This window comes from Hesperophylax consimilis, unplaced genomic scaffold (genome assembly GCF_061612785.1).
Source record: "Hesperophylax consimilis isolate HC1 unplaced genomic scaffold, BYU_Hcon_1.0 scaffold_55, whole genome shotgun sequence".
In the NCBI taxonomy this organism is placed as follows: domain Eukaryota; kingdom Metazoa; phylum Arthropoda; class Insecta; order Trichoptera; family Limnephilidae; genus Hesperophylax; species Hesperophylax consimilis.
The window spans coordinates 125,054-140,180 of NW_028301285.1; the positions used below are offsets into that span (position 1 = coordinate 125,054).

The 15,127-nt window shown below is 34.8% G+C and overlaps 1 protein-coding gene across 1 annotated transcript in view; it reads left to right on the forward strand.

Annotated features, from left to right (window-relative positions):
• The window catches only part of LOC149408825 (uncharacterized), a 286,048-nt gene that overhangs the window by 68,202 nt on the left and 202,719 nt on the right, over positions 1-15,127 (forward strand). The gene's annotated exons all lie outside the window — the stretch shown is intronic.

Below are 15,127 nucleotides of genomic sequence, written 5' to 3' on the forward strand. Positions count from 1 at the left end.
CCTGTCAAATATCGATCCCCGGTTGTCTTATCGGATTAATCATAATACGTATTTTTTATCGCAATTTAATCTAAAATAACGAGTGATAACGAACGACAATCCCGTTCCAGTGTTGACAGATGAGGCTTATGCAGATTTCACCGGTAAGTTGATTGTGAAGTAACGTTACGCATTGTGTTTCCGCATTCGCCTGTCAAAGCCATATAATTCATTTATTCGTTATCTGTGTGGAATAGCCCTTGAGTCGGCTATTCCAACCCTTGTTCGTTCTTCGAACATTTTGGTGCCGAAACTAGGGAACTTTAAGATTATTATCTATCTATGCCAAAACGGATAGTGCTGTGGAATGTTTCTTAAAATTTGAATAATAATCAATTCGAACAGTAATTAGGTAGGTACCTAGCTCTTTTGTATTTACGACCTACCGCGCATATAATTATAATAGATTAAATTATTATCATTTATTTCGTTTCGTTTTTGGGTACGTTTCCAATCGTGTTTATTCAACATGGCCCCAGCTATTCAAACATTGCGCCGGAAACGGACATTAGCGAATAATAGGTTACTCAAGACACATGAAATAGCAAAAAGCGCTTTACACGATGCAACTAAGTGCAACTTACTGTTAGCGCATTATACTACTCTGGAAAAGATAGTTCTTGAATTTGAAACGTCTCATGCGGAAATATTAGCTTTAAATGACACAAACGAAATTGATGAGGATAAAATTCGCGAAGCTTTTGACGAGATGTATTATCAAATTGTCGAAATTTACCAGGAGTTAACCAGTCAGCCTCTCGATTGTAAGACCGCGGATGCGTGCACAAACGTTAAATTACCAAAAATAAACATTCCAATATTTTCTGGAAATGTCAAGCAATGGCCCGAATTTTACGACATGTTTAACGCTCTGATTCATGAAAACAAATCTTTATCCAACATCGAACGCATGCAGTATTTGTTCTCATGTTTATCTGGAGAAGCTTTAGGGTTAATTCGGACATTTCCAGTTCAAGGAGCTCACTACGTTGAAGCATATCAAAGATTAATCGCGCGCTATCGTAACGCGCGTGAACTCGCATTTACGTGTTGGCGGGAAATGCTAAATTTAAATTTTCCGCCCAACGATCCTTTTGAATTCCGTTGCGTGTTCGATATATTTAACGAGGATTTAACAATTTTAAAGGAATTGGATCTCCCAACGGACAATTGGGACTTCGTGCTTTGTTATTTAATTCTATCGAAATTAGATTCACCTACAAGATGCGCATTCAAACAACTGCAGTCTCCTACCGAGCTGCCTTCATATTTGAAACTCAAAGAGTTTCTTTACAACAATTGCGAAGCTCTTGTACGGGACTTACATTTTTCGACTCGCGATAGCAGTACTATTGACAAACCTCTTGCACGGAACTTTAATCAGGCTGCCAAAAAACGCACTTCAGCGCTTCTTCGCGATCTTAAGAAAGGACAGTCTGAAACAAATAGGTCCTCGACCTCCACCACTTACCTGAAGTGCTCCTGTTGCGGGGAAGACCACTCCATTTCCAAGTGCAAGGTATTTGCACTCAAGTCAGTTCAGGATCGTCTACAGTTTGCTCAATCACACCGTTGGTGTTTCAATTGCCTTCATTCTTCTCATTATCTTAAAGATTGTAAATCTTTGTTTACATGTCAAAAATGTCAGCAAAAACACCATACTTTGCTCCATCGAGACGAAAATGCTTCTTTGGAAGATCACCATCAACACCCCACGACGCCTACGGACCCGGAGACTTCTTCTTCCGACTCTAAAATTCAGGTCCTCACCAATTTAGGAGTCAAGTCCATAGTACTATTGTCAACCGCCAATGTTGGCATTCGCGATTCATCCGTCCGTTTCCAAACCTTTCGCGCATTGATCGATTCGGGCATTCAAGCTCACTTCATTACCGATCGTGCTGCGGAGCTCGTAGGCATCCCTCGTCAAGCCAGTTCTCAGAGAGTTAGCGGCTTAGGCCAATCTTCCGCAACCACGTCGGGAGTCATTCAATTAGAGATCGGTGTTAAGGGACGGGTTCTCTTCAACATCAAGGCACTTACGCTGCCTAGTATCTGCGGCAACATGCCAACTGTTCGTCTAGATAAGTCATCGTGGCATCAGTTGAGAAACTTGCCTCTTGCCGATCCTGACTGTCACAAACCGGGACCGATTGATCTTCTTCTGGGTGCTGAGGTTTTCTCTTCTCTTCTGAGACCTGGTAATGTGAATGGTGGTCTACGTCAGCCATCAGCTTTCAATTCTGCATTTGGTTGGCTTCTTCTAGGTTCAGTTGGTTCGGACACTGCTCACGAAACGAAATCTTTCATCGTTACTAACGAGGACCGGCTTCACGAAGAGGTCCAGCGACTGTGGGAGTTAGACACCATTCCCCAGTCTTCACACCTTACTCCTGAGGAACAACTTTGTGAACAAATGTACTGCACTGACCACTCACGGGACGGATCTTCGGGAAGATACATCGTATCCTTGCCTTTCCGAGAAAGGGGAAGGGACATCTCTTTCCCAGGGTCGCGTGAGATCGCTTTACGCAGATTCCATTCACTCGAGCGCAAACTCATAGCAAATCCAACCTTACGTGAACAATATTCTGCTTTCATGACTGATTATTTACACAGTGGTCACATGACTCGTTTTCCTGGAAAAGATTTGCACAAGGGAAAGTATCACATACCTCATCATTGCATTCTTCGTTCAGGCAGCGCTAGCACTAAGTTAAGAGTGGTTTTCGACGCCTAAGCGACGGATGTGAACGGATCCTCGTTAAATGATACCTTGCTTATCGGTCCAAAGCTTCAAAAGAACCTGCTGGAGCTTTTGCTAAAATTCCGTATACCATCGGTAGTGTTTACTGCTGATGTACGACAAATGTATCGCCAAATATTGGTTCAAGAACCAGATCGCGCTTTCCAAAGAATATTTTGGCGTTTTCATTCGTCGGAACCCATCCAAGAGTACCAACTAAACACTGTAACCTATGGTGTCTCCTCCGCCCCATTTTTGGCCTGTCGTACTGTCAAACAGTTGACCAAAGATGAAGGTTATGATTTACCGCTAGCGCGTCGTGTGCTAACTTCGGATATTTACATAGATGACATCGTCACCGGTTGTAACAGCTTAGAACAAGCTCAACAAACGAAAATCGAAGTTATCGAGCTGTTCAAACGAGGTCAATTCGAATTGCGGAAGTGGGCTAGTAACAAACCAGAATTACTCGCCGATCTGCCTCCGGAATACTGCCTCAATGACTTGGTGTCCATGGATGTTGATAACTCTCACATTCTCAAGGTATTGGGATTAAAGTGGGAGCCACGACATGATACATTTTCATTCGAAGTCCTATGCCTCGATCGCGAGTGCACTAAACGCACTATCCTCAGTGAAGTCGCTCGGGTTTTTGACACCCTCGGTTTTCTATGCCCTTTGACGTTTTTCGCCAAATCCCTAGTACAAAAGTTGTGGGTTCTAAAGGTTGGGTGGGATGACAACCCCCCTGTTGACATTGTTCGTCAATGGGATCGTTATACTAAACAATTACCGCTCTTAAAGTCGTTCAAAATCCCTCGATGGGTGTCATTCCCTCACATGGAGTCGTGTCAACTTCATGGCTTCTCAGATAGTTCGGAACTTGGATATGGCGCGGTAGTTTACTTGCGAATCACGGATGTTGACGATAAAGTCCAAACATATTTGGTTTGCGCCAAATCTCGAGTCGCCCCTACAAAAAAGATTTCGTTGCCTCGCCTTGAACTGTGTGCGGCATTTCTTCCAGCAGATCTATTAAAATATGTCAAAGATTTATACGTACCATTGCTTCCGATCTCCAATTCTTTTGCGTGGTCGGATTCAACCATCGTGCTCGCTTGGTTACGTTCTCCTTCGTGTCGCTGGAAGACTTTCATGGCTAACCGTGTCAGTCACATTCAAGATACCCTCGAAGGGACTTCTTGGCATCACGTGTCATCTGGAGATAATCCAGCGGATGTCGCTTCTCGTGGTCAATCTCCAGCCGATCTGATCGATAACACGTTATGGTGGGCGGGGCCTTCGTGGCTGATCCAGTCATCCGATTCTTGGCCGTCTTTCGATGGCAATGTCGACGAAATTGAACTTCACTCTGAGGAACGAGTTCGATCGTTATTTGTCCAACAGGACGAAAATCTGGTGGACCTATTACTAGTTAAATTTTCTTCGATTCGGAAGATCCAACGCATTCTAGGTTACTGTCTTAGATTCATCTACAACCTACAGAATAAAGAATCTCGTTGTTTGTATCTTCCATTAAACCGTGCCGAAATTCACACTTCACTTTTGACAGTAGTTAAACGCACTCAACATGTACATTTTAATGATGATATCACGCGCTTGAAAGAGGGCAACCTTATGTCAAAACAAATGCGAAAGCTTAATCCCTTCATTGCAGCTCGTTGCAATGAAAAAGACAGATCAGCCACTGTACTGGACGTGATTTTTTCTTAACCTGTCAACAGTGAGGCAGATTTCGGAAACAGCGCGAAAATTACCTTGATGAGTTTTTTCTCAAATTTCGGAAAAAAAACTAAGTATTTGCTTTTTTTTTTTTAATTGTTTTCTGTTTACCAGAAAATGTAGCTAATTATTCATATATAGTTCATGATTATATCGTAAGACGTTTTCCCAGAATAGCTAACTTTATCTGAAAAATTAATAAAAAATTCCCCCGTTCGGGAAACAATTGTCAAAAAAATTATGTATATGAATATAAACGGATTTTATTATTTCCACACAAACCTGAATAAATAGCCTATATGAAAAAAAACAAACCAAAGGTGTTTTCAAAGAAATAATGGCATTTACGTTGTTTTGAAAATGTAAAATATTTTAGGCTTTTCAAAAAAAAATCTCACGCCAAGCGTGCACTTTAGAATTTTTTTGTGTCGTATTGTATAAAGTTATGAAAGCAATTCTTTCAGTTTTTGCTAGTTCATACTATTGTTGTTAGTAATAATATTTTTTTATACTAGAAACCTGTAAATAAATAATGCTAAAAATATATTTATGCACTATGATGTAAATTTTCTAACATTTTTGCCGTCACTTTACCAGCCTGATTTTTGACACAATTATATTGCGAAATATTGAAAAATTACATCACAATAAACTAGATAGAATTACCTTTCTAATGGTACCTAACACCTATTATTTCGATAATGAATTTATATCCAAAACAATGCTAATATGTAGAATATTTACCTCAGACAGTTCACCAATTTGAAGTCTATTTCAATATCTGGAATTCCAAAATGGCCGCCATTCTTGTATACACATTATAATCGAAATACAGAGTGGTTCAAAGAATCATGATTCAAGGAGAATAAAAATAAATTTTAGTGATATTTTTTTTCATAATATTTATTTCAATTTTATATAACATAAAATGCATTTTTTCAATTTCAAGTACTGGGTGGTTCAATAAAAATAAAAGTCGGAGATTTATGTTTCATCATATTTATTTCATTTTATATTATATGAAACACGTGTTTTTCAAACATTGGTCCAGAGGCCAGGCTCTCGACTACGAAAAATATTATTTTACATATACATATTTATTATGATAATTTTATTATTTTTTATTTATTTAATACATGTTACATTATTATGAAATTTACATAAAGTAGATATTTTTTTTAATTTTTTTTTTATTGAATATACAAACACATTACAATAATTTACAAATGTAGATATTTTGAGGTTGATTGCGAAAAAATTGCCCAACTCAATTGAGAAATTATTTCTCGTGTTTGAGTTGGGGAGTGTTGTGAGTCATTATTTATTTATTTATTTATTTATTTATTTATTGTTAGTTTGTAAATATTACATAATACAATTAATGAACTTAAAATGTCCAACTAGGCGATTGCCCGTTTTAGGACATTCCAATATGATAAGTTTTTACATGTAATATATGGTAATAATAATAATAATAATAATTGGATAATTTGTAGAGCGCCGTTTTTGTGAAAAATCACCTCAAGGGCGTGGTACATTATAGTGTTGACTATTCTGGTGTTAAAAAAAATACATATGTATATTCATATTCTAGAATACTTCCAGTTATATCACGACATATTTTACTATTATTTAGCTGACATAATAACTGAATTAACATAACATAAGCTGAATTAATAGATAAAAACAAGAAAATGAATTTGAAAATGAAACTGAATTGAAGAAATTCTGTTGGTAAGGTAATACAAATGTATATTCATTTTTTTTTTTTTTACTATTGTTTAGCTGATATATAAAACTAAAGAAATATTAATATATTAAACAAGGAAATGAAAAATAACAAAAAATAAAAAATTAAAGTAAAGAAGGAATTTTTCCTTTAAGGAAAAATATCACGAAGAATTGAACAATTTTCGAACTTTCTTTATGTAAAAATACAGTTCCTGAAATGCTAATATAATACCAATATAAGTTAAAATGTAAAGAAGAATGTAAAGAAAAACAAAATTTACAATTTAATTACTGTTTTTTAGCATATTCTCGCATTCAACTCTCCCCAAGTCCAGAAGCCAATTGTTTACCTGCATACGCAGAATATTAGTACTCTTTGCCTTCCATGCATCAGGTGTGAGATTGAGCAGTTTAGGGCCTAAGTAAGAGAATTGTCTCTGTGCTAAAGATGAGGAAGTGGTGGGCAGAACTGTTGGGTTTTTTTTTGCATGTCTTGTATTATGACAGTGGTTTACGGAAGCTAAGTAGTGCCTCTGTTTTTGAGTATGTAAAATGATTTTCCTTATGTATAATTGTCTTACATCAAGAACACGAAACTCTGCGAACAATGAATCGCTGGGGTACCTGAAAGGTTTTTTCAGTATGACTCTTATAAGCGATTTCTGGGATTTAGCTAAGGGATCGAGTATGGTTTTGGCACAACCTCCCCAACCTAAAGAAGCATAGTCAAGTATGGAATTGCACATTGCAAAGTAAATTCGTTTCAAATCATTTAGACATAGAATATTTCTTATTGCTATAAACAGATGTGTAAGTTTCCTGACCTTTGTGGAAGTAAAGGCTATGTGTTTGTCCCATCTCAGAAATTTATCAATGATAATTCCTAGGTATCTTATATTGTCCACACATTCTAAGGTATTGCATTTACATGTAATAGTGTCGTAACAATGGTGTATTCTAATGTTAATAATTTCTTGTGGTTGACCCGCTTGAGTTGAACTGAAGCAGATGAATTTCGTTTTATCCGAGTTTAGAGTGAGGAGATTACTATCTAGCCACTGTTTAACTTTGTTTATGCCAAATTCAGCTTTAATGCAAGACTCATTCCAGGTTTTGCCTTCGAATAAAAGTACTGTATCGTCAGCAAATGTAATAATGTGGTCAGCAAATGAAGTATTACATAAGTCATTTATATAAACATTAAACAATATGGGACCTAGTGTACTTCCTTGCGGTACGCCATATTTAATATTGGCTGGATCACTTAGAGTACCGTTAATATCCACTCTTTGGCTCCTGTTTTCTAGGTAACTAACAAACCACTTGAAAATTTGACCCTGTATCCCAATTCGCTGTAGTTTATTCAGCAGAATTTTTTGCGAGATAGTGTCGAACGCTTTAGCTAGATCTAAAAAAAGTGCAATGCATTTACTACCTTTATCTAGATTATTAGAGATGATTTTTGTCAAATTAGCGATGGCGTTTTCAGTGCTTAAACCTTTGCGAAAGCCGAATTGTCTACTAGAAAGGATGTTGTTATTTTCGAGATAAAGGATGAGACGGTTCTTTACAATTTTCTCCATAATTTTAGAGACAGAGTTGAGCAAGGAAACAGGCCGGTAATTATGTATCAGTGATTTGTCCCCACTTTTATGCAGTAAAATGACGATTGACTGTTTTAAATGGTTAGGGAATTTCCCTGAATTAAAGCTTAGATTCGCAATGAACGCAATCGGTATGGCTATGTATACTTTAATGATTTTTAGAAGATTTGATGAAATCTTATCGGGACCACATGCTTTTGATGATTTAAGGTCGTCAATTATCTTCATGACTTCGTTAGTTGAAGTTGTGATTGAGTCTATTTTGTGACCGATTCTAGGGATAGTTAAATTGGCGAGAGCGGTTTCTGATTTCTTACACTTATCGAGAATTTTTTTCGCAAGTGTGTCACCCACAGATGAAAAGTAACTGTTTGCAAAGTTTGCCATATCTTTGGGGACTTCAGAGTTTGATGTGTTAATGTATAGCGATTTTATTTCCGAAGATTTATTGATTTTGGATTTGGTTATGTTGCGAAAGGTATCCCAAAAACGTTTTGGATTGCAGTTGTTTTCGTAAATGAGTTTTTTATAATAATTTTCTTTCGCCGATGTAATTAATTTCTTACACAAATTCCTATATTTTTTATAATAACATTGTAATACCAAATTCTCAGGATATATTTTTGCCTTTTCATGAAGATGATTTCTTCTGTGAATCGATTTAACTAGCCCCAGGGTGATCCATGGTGTGAATTTAATTTGTTTATTAGATACGGTTATATTACTTGTGTGTTTTGATATATACTCGTGTAGTTTGATAATAAATTCTTTCATTGCTAAGTCAGTATCTGATTTATCTAGAACATTTAGCCAGTTTTAAACCAGTTTTTTTATTAACTTGTTGAAATTAGTTTTAGCAACGTATTTAATTTTCGAAGAAGTGGGAGGCTTGTTTTCAAGACAAAGAGATGTTGTATAGTGGTCTGAAATAGTTGAGTGTATAACAAAAGTGTCAATAAAGTTAATATTTTTTACATTGATGTGATCAAGACAGGATTTACTCGAGCCCTGTTCACGAGTAAAGCTGTTAATAGTCTGTGTGAAACCATTTTCCGCGAGTAGACATAGATAATCGATTGATTGACGGTGGTAGTCAGGGATAGTGTTAATGTTTAAATCTCCCATTATAATTTGCTGTTCAAATTTTTTCGCATTGTTAAAAATTTCTTGCAATGAAGAAAGGAAGGGGTCAATATTGATGAAGGAAGGAGATCTGTAAATGGCGAATATGCATATGTTATTATTCAATACTATTTTCATACAGTTTGATTGTGCTAAAGTAATTTCCTCTACATGAGCTTTGATTCCGTCCTTGATGTAGATAACAATTCCACTGGATTTGTTGAGGTTGGTTGTGGTGTGATATTCAGAGTAATTGTGGATTGATTTTACGGTGTAGTATTTATTTAACCAGCATTCGGTTAATATTATAACATCGAAAGATGAATTAAATTGATCAAGAAAAATTGTAAAGTCATCTAGATTTGATATGCTTCTAATATTCTGGTGTATGATTTTTAGATTATATGAGTCCCAGTTATAGTTGTTTAAATTCTCCAGATCTCGAATTATATTCATATTAATGCTAATTACAGAATCATTGTAATTATCCGAAGGTAACTGAAACATAATTATGATTAAATTTACTATGATGTGTGGTGGTGAACCCGTAGTTCTTTTGCGAAAAGTCTGCAAACAAAAAGTTAAAAACGAAAGTGTAAATTACTGTGTTGTTAATCGGTGTTTTATTAATATATTGTATAGTAGAATGTGAGTTCTGATTATTCGAGTATGATGCGTATTTTACTTCGAGCTGAAAGTTGAATCCACTAATTATATTAGATGTAAAAGATGTTATAAAAGATGATGGTGTTGGTAAGTTTCGTATAGAGCAATCTAAGCAGTTGATGATTATGTAGATATCTGTCATGAAGGCTGCAAATACAAAAAATATGAAAACAATAAAATCAATAAAATGGCCAAATGCAAAGTATGTGCTGATTCTGTAGAGGAGTTGATGCGAAAAAAAATGCCAAAAAACAATAATTAAATACCATAACATGCGAAAAATGCAAAGAAGAACCAATACTAGGACATATTTATGTAAATTAAGATTTTTTCCAGATTTATGCTCTCGCTGCTTGTGATACGTACATATGAGTTTGATTGAAGCACAGAGAGAGGGAATAGAGAGAGTGCATTATTATGAGAAAATGAGAGAACATTATATAACATGAATGATAATGTTGATACATAGTATTCCCACTTAAAATATATTTTAACTGTAAAGTGCATACTATAGTGTATAATGCTTCTGATTGTAATTGTTAGGTGTGATAAAGGACAATAATTAAATTTAGTAACATGTGAAAAATGCAAAAGTATGATTAAAAATGTGCGAATAAAATATGTAAATAAAACAGTAATAAAGGTTTTTGAGAAATACAAAAACATTATTTTGACAGAGCTCGAGCATTTGTAGTTAATGTAAATTCTGTAAATACAAGTGAATATAATAAAAGTTAGCCAAAATAAAAAGATTATTGAAGAAAATAAGAGCATCATATAGTGAGTAAATAAGATATTACTACTCTGATTCCTACGAGAACATGAAGGAAGAATAATATTTACCCAGTAAACAGATATTTTAAAGAATACTAAAACAGCGTGGTTTTTGTTGCTTAGAGGAAGAGTATGGTTAGAATTTTTAATAGTAAGATTCGCAATATTTATAATAATTTTGATGTTACTAGGGAAAGCTACTAATGAAAGTAAGAATGAATTATTTTGATAAAAATTGGGTATTATGCTTAGGGTGTGTGAAAAGTATATAGCGGTAATATTCAAATAAAAACTTGTAGTGAAAGTATTATTTATGGAGATATATAATTTTTTTTTAGAGAGAGCTAACGAAACGTGAGATACAGTCAAAGGAGGTAAAGTATAATAAAAATAGTGAATACTGATATAAACAATTTTCACACTGATAATGTTGCTACATGAAAGAACTCCTAAAAAGAGTAGGAATGCATTATTTTCAATTAAAACATTATTATTTATAAAGACAAAGAAATAACTCATGAGAAAACTTGCGATGAATATGATATTATCCGGATTATTTTTGTTTAGCAGTGCAGTAAATGTTGAGGTACTTTTTATCATCTGTCATAGTTGTTGGCGTTTTTCTCGATCAAGATCAGTGATGTTTTTAATCGTAATAATTTTGGATGTATCCGTATGTCTTAGCACAGAGGTCGGCAAACTTATTTGCCAAAGAGCCAAATATGTACATTACAACGATTTATAAAAAAAAATAAGAGCCAATTATAAAAGCATTATAATAATCAGTTAAGTATTTTAATATTAAGTACTACACTATTACGTAATTATGATGTATTACCTATTCAAATATTAAGTTGAGATATAATTATTTTATTTCAAACAAATAAACAGGCAAAATGAGAAATTTCTTACAATCAAACTGATTGATCAGTTTTGTAAGATTTAAGTATCGTAAAATATTGTACAAAGAAAAATTTAAAAAACAGATTTAAAATAATATATATAAAACCATGACAATGACAATCATAATAAGTACTTAATGCGAACGATGCCCCATGCATCTCCTTCGAAAGTTTGAGTAAGTCAGGTTTCTATGTTGTTGTTCTTAATTTTAGGCACGATTCCAGGTTGTCATCAATAAGGCTGGCCGCATACATACGTTTTCCGTATTCGATTTACGAATTCGTTTTCCGTATTCGGAATTCCGTGAGACTAGCGCAAACGTTCGTTTTTCTTCATTCGGAATGTATAAACGTCAGAACCAGTGTTGCCAACAAGGGCGATATATCGCCATTTAGGCTACTCAGAGCGAGAATCGGCGCCGAAAAAATCTAAAAGGCGACTGGTCGCCAACTAAGCTACTTCAAAAACATCAATTTTAAACATGTCCCGAAATTCTCTAGCCACCCCCCACCCCATGAAATTTATTTTTCTGGGGACAAATTTTATATTTTCTTGAAATTCTCTAGCCACCCTCCCCATGAATTTTTTTTATTTTCTGGGGACAAATTTTATTTTTTTGGAATTCTCTAGCCACCCCCCCCCACGAAATTTTTTTATTTTCACGTAAAAACATCAATTTTAAACATGTCCCACCTAACAGCAAATTCGGCTACTTTACGCTACCTTATGTATGAGAAACGGCGATATTAGGTCAAGATCCGTTGGCAACACTGAATTACGAATGGAAATTTCCGTACGTTTGCGTCGGCACAAACAAACTGTATGCAATAGCTGCGTTCCACATGACGTCATTAGGTTTTTTCCATTCGTTTTCTCCGAACGCGCCGGCTGGCATTCGGAACGTGCGTAAGGAATTTGTTCCGTTCGGAACTAAAACGAATGTGTGCGGCAGTTAATGTATTTTCTACTGATTCCGTGCATTCGGATGTCCGAATACGGAAAACGAATTCGGAAATCGAATACGAAAAACGTATGTATGCGGCCAGCCTAAGACGACTTCTCAGTTTACTCTTGATAAAGTTCATGCTTGAAAAGATTGTTCGCATGAATATGTAGAACCGAAGAGGAATAGTACAGAAAAAGCGAGTTTTTTCAACTGGTCATAAGAGTTGGGAATACTATTCCAAGCGTTGAATATGATCATGTCTTCCTTCTCTAGGTCTTTCAAGGTAGACCACTTGTGTTGTGAACTAAGCTCACATTTTTTCCTCTCTAGTATTTATAAATCAACACAAAGACGTTCGAATTTAGAGCTCCATATTTAGTAGTGCTTGTCAATGAAAGAATTATTTTCTTGGCGACGCTTCAGCAGATTCGGAAAGTGAAACAATGTTTCCCTTGCAAAATCTTCAGCAAAGAGGGATAATTTGTTTTCAAATGAAACGACTTCTTCTAACATCGAAAAAATTGTATTTCCTTTCCCTTGTAGTTTATGATTAAGAATATTTAGATGAGACGTAACGTCTACCATGAAATAAAAGTTTTGAATCCACTTATCGTATGTTAGTTCTGAATAGTTAACACCCTTCTCAAGGAGAAATGCTTTGATTTCTGTAAACAGCAATTCGAAACGCTTTAAAACGTTCCCTCTTGATAACCAACGTACCTTGTTATGAATCAAAAGATCACCGTACTCACTCTCCATTTCAACTAAAAATTCTTTGAATTGGCTATGATTAAGAGCTTTAGCTAAAATAGAGTTAACAATCGTAATCACCAATTCCATAACTTTACAAATTTCTTTTGGAAATGTCTTATTATTTTTTTCTTTCAAAAGAACAACAAACCCCTTTCTGTGGTCGGTCTTACTTTTGGCACCGTCTGTTGAAATCGACACAATTTTTTCGAGAGAAATTTGATGTTTATCCACACATCCAATTACAGCGTTTCCGATATCCTCTCCACGCGTCTGACCTTTGAGTGGCAATAATCCTAAAAGTTCTTCTTTAGGACCTGTATGAGAAATAAATCTTACAAAAAGCGAATCTTGCGCTGTATCATTTATGTTACAAGACTCGTCAACTACTATTGATAAAGCCTAAACCAATTTTAGATCTTCGATTTGCTGGATGGTTATATTCGAAGACATTTTAAGTGTTCTATATTTCACTGTTTTGGCAGACAACGGAACTCTTTAATTTTTTTTTTAATTTCTGCCTTGTTCTTAAAATCCCGAAATAGTTCTTCGGATGCCTTTACAAAACAACTTTTAATGTATTCGCCGTCTGTGTACGGTTTTCCTCTCTTAGCAATCTCTCGACTAACAACAAAACTTGCCATATTAACATTACTGAAAGATTGCATCCAGTTGTTGAATACAGAAGTTAATGTCTCTTGAGTCTTCTGGAGTTCCTCAACTGCTTTCTTCCTTGCATTACCGACAGGATATTTATTGCTAAATGAAGTGTGTTTATTTTTAAATATTTCTCCAAATTTTACTTCTTGTTATGCGCCAATTTTACTGTAACATTTAGTAACATTTCCAAATTACTGTAACATTCAAAAATCTGTGAAAAAATTAAAAAATACACAGATTTAGGAAACGAAATAAAAAGAATTTGGCATTCTCAGACTATAAAAATATTACCATTCGTTATTTCGGCTACTGGCATTATACCTAGCTCTCTCATTAAAAATTTAGGCGTATTAGATCTATCAAAAAATTTATATATAAAGATGCAAAAGTCGGTCATTTTGAATACATGTAGGATAACAAAAGATTTTTTTAAATATTTATGTTGAGGGATCAGTAGGATTTATAGGCCCTGTTAGAAGTACTACCGAGCCGAACCCTCTGATATGAAAATATCTGGAGTCGGTGAATTTTTTTTTCCCATTTGATCTCTGGTGAGTTGACGTGTTGTTCTTGTATTGTTTTGTATTTATTTTACTTATATAATGCACTTGCATAGTGTTGATTGACTAGCTGATCATTTGTGGAAAAGTGAGTGGAAGGGTTTAGTTTTTCCTATGGGGAAGATTTAACCCGGACAACAAAATCGAAAGTACAAATAGAAACTTAGAAAAAATAAGATATACAAATATATAATTAAGAAAATCAATAAAAATTACAAATGAGTTCATATAAACAATTATTTGAAAAATGTATCCAATGAAATTAAAACTTGTGATTACCGTTGGGTTTATCTAAAAGTTGTTTGATTTGTGATTTGAAAGTTTTGTAATTTTTTTCATTTTTAATTTTATCCGGAAGGGCATTAAACAATTTTATACCTTGATAAGTATAATGGTGTTGACCAGCACTAGTATTACATTTAGGAATTTCTAAGTTACCACGTGATCTAGATCGTTTACTTATTTTTGTAGAAATTGTTGAATTGAAATGGTCTTTATGAATTTGTAACAGTGCATTCTTTTTAAAAAATTTGTTTAAGCTAAGAACCCTAAACGAGTCAAACAGCTCTGTGGTTGGAAATATCGATGGTTTTCTTAGGATGACTTTCAAAATTAACCTCTGAACCTTTTCTACAGGTGAAAGGTTAGTTTTGAAAGTCCCTCCCCAACCGATTATACCATATTGTAGTATGGATTGGGCAAGAGAAAAATATATAATTTTAATCATATTATATGAAAGGATGTTTCTCAATCTAATGAATAAGTAAATAAGTTTTCTTACTCTGGTTGCCGTATTTTGGACTTGTTCGTTCCATTTTAAGTGTCTATCTACTATGATACCCAGATACTTTATGCTATTTTTGCATGTTATTGGTAAACAATT